This window comes from Stegastes partitus, unplaced genomic scaffold (genome assembly GCF_000690725.1).
Source record: "Stegastes partitus isolate 25-593 unplaced genomic scaffold, Stegastes_partitus-1.0.2 Scaffold948, whole genome shotgun sequence".
Classification (NCBI taxonomy): domain Eukaryota; kingdom Metazoa; phylum Chordata; class Actinopteri; family Pomacentridae; genus Stegastes; species Stegastes partitus.
Window position 1 is genome coordinate 95470 of NW_007578679.1, and position 6133 is coordinate 101602.

A 6133-nucleotide genomic window follows, 5' to 3' on the forward strand; every position below is an offset into this window, starting at 1 on the left:
TAATTTTGTACATTTTCAAAGTGCACAGCTTTGGCAACAACTTTTGCGAGGGGCAAAGGCTACAGGAGGTCTTTAAGACCTGGGGCAGTTGGTCCACCGGCTGGAATGCAGAGGGAGGCTTGTAAATTAGAGACCTAATGAAAACTCTCTGGTGTCCAACTGAAGCAATCATCTGGTTAGAATCAACCGGTTATTCCACTAATTTCCCCATCGCTCTCTCCAAGCCCTCAATGCCTAATTTAGAAGAAAAGTGCATGTTCAATTTTACACACCTGCAGTTTGAACTCCAGACTGTGATCCCGCTAGCAAACTTTTTCCCTTCACTCAGTTTTAAAAGCTGGGTAAGAACAATAAACCAATAGGAAGAAAGACCACATATACATATAAAAAAATTTAAAAAAAAACTGAGCTGATCAGTCATGTGTCAATTACTGATATCGTAAATTCAGCATTTTACAGCAGCTTGTTTGATTTTCAAAGTTTATTCTCTAATGATCTAAAGTACTTCTATTTAAGATCTTAAAGGATTAAACAGATCGCGGGATAAGTAGCTGCCTGAGACAAGGTCTGAAACATCTCCCCAAAGACTTGGTCACTACCTTCCTTGGAGTTATTCAACCTTTCACCCACTGGGCCCCCCGAATCTGACCTTTAACCAGATGCCATTTGCTTAAAATCTCCCTGCCAGTTTCAACCTCTGGAATCTGCAACACATTATAAGAGGAGAAGGGAACAAAGGCAGAAGATTAGAGAGCAGCCTGGTTATTAGTTTGCTGATACAGTTTTACAAGGGTCAAATGCAACCATACAGAGAAAACAAGTTGAGGAAGAAAAGGTGTTGGAGAGGCTAAAAAAAAAAAAAAAGGAGATATTGGCAACTTTTGCTTTCTAAACGGGGGGAAATCCCTCAGCTGGAACGCTATAGCAACGCATAAAAAGCGGTTAATGCTAAATATAGTCTATCATTACATCTGCAAGTTGTGAGTGTTTTTATGATCAGAGCAGATTCAGCCGCACGCTCGTGTTTTTCTTCTTTTCACCGGCTTGTGCTGCACGATCCATTTTCTCCTGTCTTCACTTCTCGTCTTCGCCGCCTTTAAATGTCTTTGTAGACGTCGCTCCCCCCCTCAATCTCATATTATCTCAGTTAGAAAGTGTGTTTTTACCAGGGAGGCGGCAGTGAGTGGAGGTGCTGATGTATTGAGCAAAGTTGCTTGTCTTTGCTGAAAGCTTTTGTTTCCTGGGGCTCTCTATTCATCACAAAGCCTTTGGTGGGAAGAGACATAAAGACAGGCTCTGACCCTGGTGTGAGCCCTTTGACCTCTGTGAACCCAAGGGGACAGATTTTCAGCAACTGTGCAATCACTATTAGTTGACCGCGGGGTCTGTAGTGGAAAATGGCTGGAGCCAGACGAAATGAATGGAGGGACACGGTGGGAAAATCTGGTAATTTATAGAAGTTGAGAGTCTATTTCAAAAGAGGTGATGGTGGATCAGCTGACATGTGGGGTCAGAGGTGTTGTTTAGGCATGATTTCCTGCCTGTGTTACTGTAACATCTGCGTGTTAAGAGACGTCTGGGACTAAAGTATTTTGACCCTCGGGGGCATGATCTTGAAAAAAAAAAAAGAAGAAGAAGAAGAAGGCACTACAGTGAAGATTGCTGATGTCAGCGACCAAAAAAAAAAAAGTGCCTTGAACTATTGCAGCGCATTTCAACATTAAAATGCTTAATGTAGCATTAAATCAGTGTAAACAATTTTTGAATAACTTACCAGCACTGCTCTCAGCGCCGCACTTCATTAAATTCACTTTTAAAGACAAAAGATTTTCCAGTGAAACGGCTCCGGTCATGCCTCTCCTATGAGACCGGCTGTGATAAAGTGGATCATTTTGGCTCTTGCACTGTCATCTACAAGTGTCCAAGTAAAGAAATACTGGGAGTCCCCAGCCCCAGGGCTAGCCATTAAGTAAATTGGCCTCTCTAGACCTATAGCTGTGTCACTGTCCGTGACGAGCTGCCACCTATTTGACCCAGGGATGGGAGTCCAGTGCTGACCAGCAGCTGCTCTGAGGGCTTGTCTTTCCAAGCCTGGGAAGTGGTTCCTAATTAGCCTCCCACACCCATAAACGTGTCCAGTAGGTCAGTCACTCCACACTCATTGATCGCACTGATGTGTTCCGTGCTGAGGTTTGACTTAAAGCTGCTTCATCAAAACGAAAGCGAGGGAGTGGATGACACAAGCAATCTGCATGTGTCAATAAGACGCTTCTGATTGGAGCGTGTTGGGTGGCACTGAGATCCAAAACAGGAAGAAGAAAAAAAAAAAAGGACTCATTAATTTAACTATAATCTCTGAATGTAGAGGTGAAGCAGGATGAAAATAATATCGTTCTTGTATCGTTGCTATCGGTGTTCTCTTTAGATTTATCTCTAATGTCCTATTACAGACATTGGGCTCGGGTCAATACCTCAGCAGTAACAACCACTGGTTATGACGGTAATGATAAATGGATGGAGCTACACTCAGCCCGAGCACAATATCATCTCTGGCATGTCAGACACAGGGTTCTCTTTTATCGAAGTCACAGGAAACAAGTCTTGAGGGCCTGCCCTCTACAATCATTCCTCCAGATATTTTTCTCGTCCTTTTCTACCCTCCATGAGTTGTTTTTCTTTCATTTAGCTGGCCTCCACCAATAAAAATGCAAGCCAATTTTCCAGCGCATTAACCCAAGAGATCTTTAATACACAAGAGTTTTGGTGCAAAGGGGACGGCAAGGCCTCATGGAAAGATGGATGGGCCTGCCGACTAAGAGTGGGCAGTTTTCCCACTGCCCTGGTCTCAGCCTGGGACAAAGGCCTCATTGAGTGTGATGCTTGACATCAGCATCATAAACTAGTCATTGCTACAAAGACTCTGACACTTTAAAGTACCAGCTACTGCCGCTTTCTTTTCTCTCCTTGTTACAGCATTGCTTAGGCTAATCACGTCACTGGCAGTTGCTCCTTTTTTTTTTTTCTGCAGATGCCAATACAAAGAATCTAAATGTAACACAGAGGAATTGCAGAGGAGAGTTTCCATTTTCACTTTACTTTCTTTGCACTTATGTAGTTTAGCAGCAGACTTTTAAATAGACGATCCGCAAGATTCCAGTTTATCTGGATTTCGGCGATATGTTTTGTGAAAGGCGGTCGCCGGGCGATGTTTGGTATTTATATACAAAAATCATTAAACCTTCAACTGCATCACTTTCTGTGAGAAACTTTCTGAGGCTTCTACATTAATCGATGCAAGAATGAAAACAGAATAATAATAATAATGGAAATACTACTGGATCTTTTTTTATTTTTTGTGTACAAGGTCATATTCAGCTGTATAAGATCCACTAGAAATGTGGAATTCATTCATAGGAAATAAATCATTCTACATTAGTGTCATTATAATTCATTTAAGCATCTATAGTAATTGGCTTGTAGCCATAAGAGAACTGTTGGGAAAACAACCTTTTTTTTTTCCTGTTCTTTTTTTCTTTTAACTCTTTCTTATATCTGATGCATTTTGAACTGTTAATTCCTCTGCCAAGGCCACGCTGAGGGGGAGGAATGTTTTCAGTGCCGTTTGTCTGTCAGTCAGTCAGCAGGATTACGTAAGAAACCACCAAGACGAATTTAACGAAACTTGGTGGAGAGGCGGAGCTTGGGCGAAGAAGTTTTGCAGCAGATCCAGGTCACGTTCTTGAAAGACTGCACTCTCTGTGTGCATGTCTATCTTAAGTTACTACATCATTTACATGCAGATGATCTCAATTGTAGGGCAACCATCCCAACTTAGCTAATAAAATACAATTGTCTTACCAAAAATGGATTAATTACCAGCCTAAATTCTTCTCTACTTTTATTACCAATGACAGTAGTAGCTACATATTTATGGTGTAGTTAAGTGTACACATCTCTCACTGTTACCACTAATAACAATTTTAACAAAAAGAGCGATTTTAAAAAAACAAACTAAAATAAAAAAAACAAACCCTGCAGCAACAGCTCAATAACCGTAAAGTCATAGCATCGATAAAACAAGGAGATATGAGCGCGCCCGTGTCGATGGAAGTCTGATCCTCAAACATGATGTCAGCTCAAAGCCAGTTTCAGACTCTCAATGTCATGGAAAAAAGGCAAGGGTGCACTTTAACAGATTAAACACCGAGAGCCAGACAACTGTGCTGCCAGGGAGGTGCTGATGGATGCAGTCACATTTAATATGAATTCATGCCGGATTGCAACGAGGACCACACGGCGCGAAACATTATGTAGCAAAAAAATCAGAACATGTTAAGCCTGCGGGAAAAAAAAAAAAAATTACAGCATTTAGTTTGATGCTTTAAAGCCTATGAAAAGGGAAATATAAGAAAATGTACAAATACTTGGTGGCAAAATATGTTATTACGGTGTTATTATGTAAAATCTGTTACACCAACACAGCTTTTTCTTTTTTTAAATTGATTGATAGATGAAAACAGACAACCCCTAACCACTTATGATATGGTTTTTAGCTTCAGTTCTGCCTCTGTGTCACTCTTTTACATTTATCTATATTGTCTCCAGTGATCAGGTGATAACGATGTTTGACGTGAAGCAATGATTCCTCTCAGTGGTCGTAGCAGCCATACGTCAGGAGACAAAGCCTGCTGATTGAAAAGAGTATGTGAGCATGACGGGCAGTGTTTTTATGTGTTTGTATCTGTGCGAGGGAGAAGGGGTGAGAGACGAGGAGGAGGGGGGGGAGGTTGTTGTAGGGTGAAGCTCAGACTGAACTCATATACAGGGAAACAGCTGCTTCACATTGCTAACCCCTGGAACAATGTGAAGATAGTATGTTTAGACAGGTTTGGGCAAGAATGGAGGTCACCAAATCTTTAGGGGAGATGTCAGTCCGAGCTGTCATCCACTGGAAACACACAATGAAATAACATTAGCCCTCACTGGCATCTACTGCAGTTGGACCGCGCTCTAATCCTGCAGGGTAATGTGTTGGGAGAATCTAAAGACGAAATGAAATTTTCCTCCACAGACTCTATTCCCTCAGTGAGCGTGCGGCAGAGATGCATTTCCCAACAGCAGCAGAACACCTGTCAGTGATGTGAGTCTGCATGGATACAGAGGGGTCCAAGTTGGCCCGAGCGCAGGCCTTAAAGAAGGCAAAGACCTCAAAGAAGTGTGACACTATTCATCGTCGTGACCGACAACCTCACAGCTGCCCAGTCGATCTATAGGCCGAAGTGCTCCGCTGTGTTTTTGTCACCTATTTACTCAGGCATGTGTAATGGATCCTTCATGTGTATGTGGGAAAAAAAAAAGAATACTTCAAGGCCTGGAGATTATCACCTCAGCCAGCTGGCTCACATGTGCCGTTGAGTCTATATTTAAATACAGTAAAATGATGAAGAATGAGTCGACAAGGAGAAAAAAAAAAGCCATTGGCGAGCTTGTGCCAGCTTAAACCTACTGTACAGTCTGGGTCAGATCGATGCAATATCTCTGAAACCACCGTCCTGTCAGAACTCAGGCACTGTATTTTTGTTGCTCATTATTTAAGCTGTTAAACTATATTTTTTATTTAAGTTGCCATTTTTAATAGATCCTCCTTGCCTCACGGAAAGGTTTATCTAACGTTGCTGGGAAGCCAGCATCCATGCAGTCTGCTCTTTTGAATGACTGTGGCATTATTCTGTTAATAGTTATCTGTCCTCAAGTCCTTGACCCCTTCGAATTGTAAACACGTTTTTTACACCACTCTCAGCACTCTTTGACCAAGGGAGTTTTGTCGACAGTGGGGCCCAGAGATAAGCAAGCAGGGGCTGAACCTGTTCCGGCCTGCACTGCCCTCTGCAGCACCTCTGCTCCAGACTCAAGTCAAATTTCTCCCAGCGCTGCCAGATCACATGGGTTAATCTCTCCTGACCCTGACTCCTCAAAAGCACAAGCCTGGCTCTTTTGGACTCGGTCCCGGTGTGAGTGCAGTGCAGCGCAGTGCCATGGAAGCAGACCCCACATGCATCCCCTTGCTCACTGGCACCAGTTTGCAGACTTCAGAACAGTGGAGATAAGGTACAAGAATGTCAGGAAGTCTGAC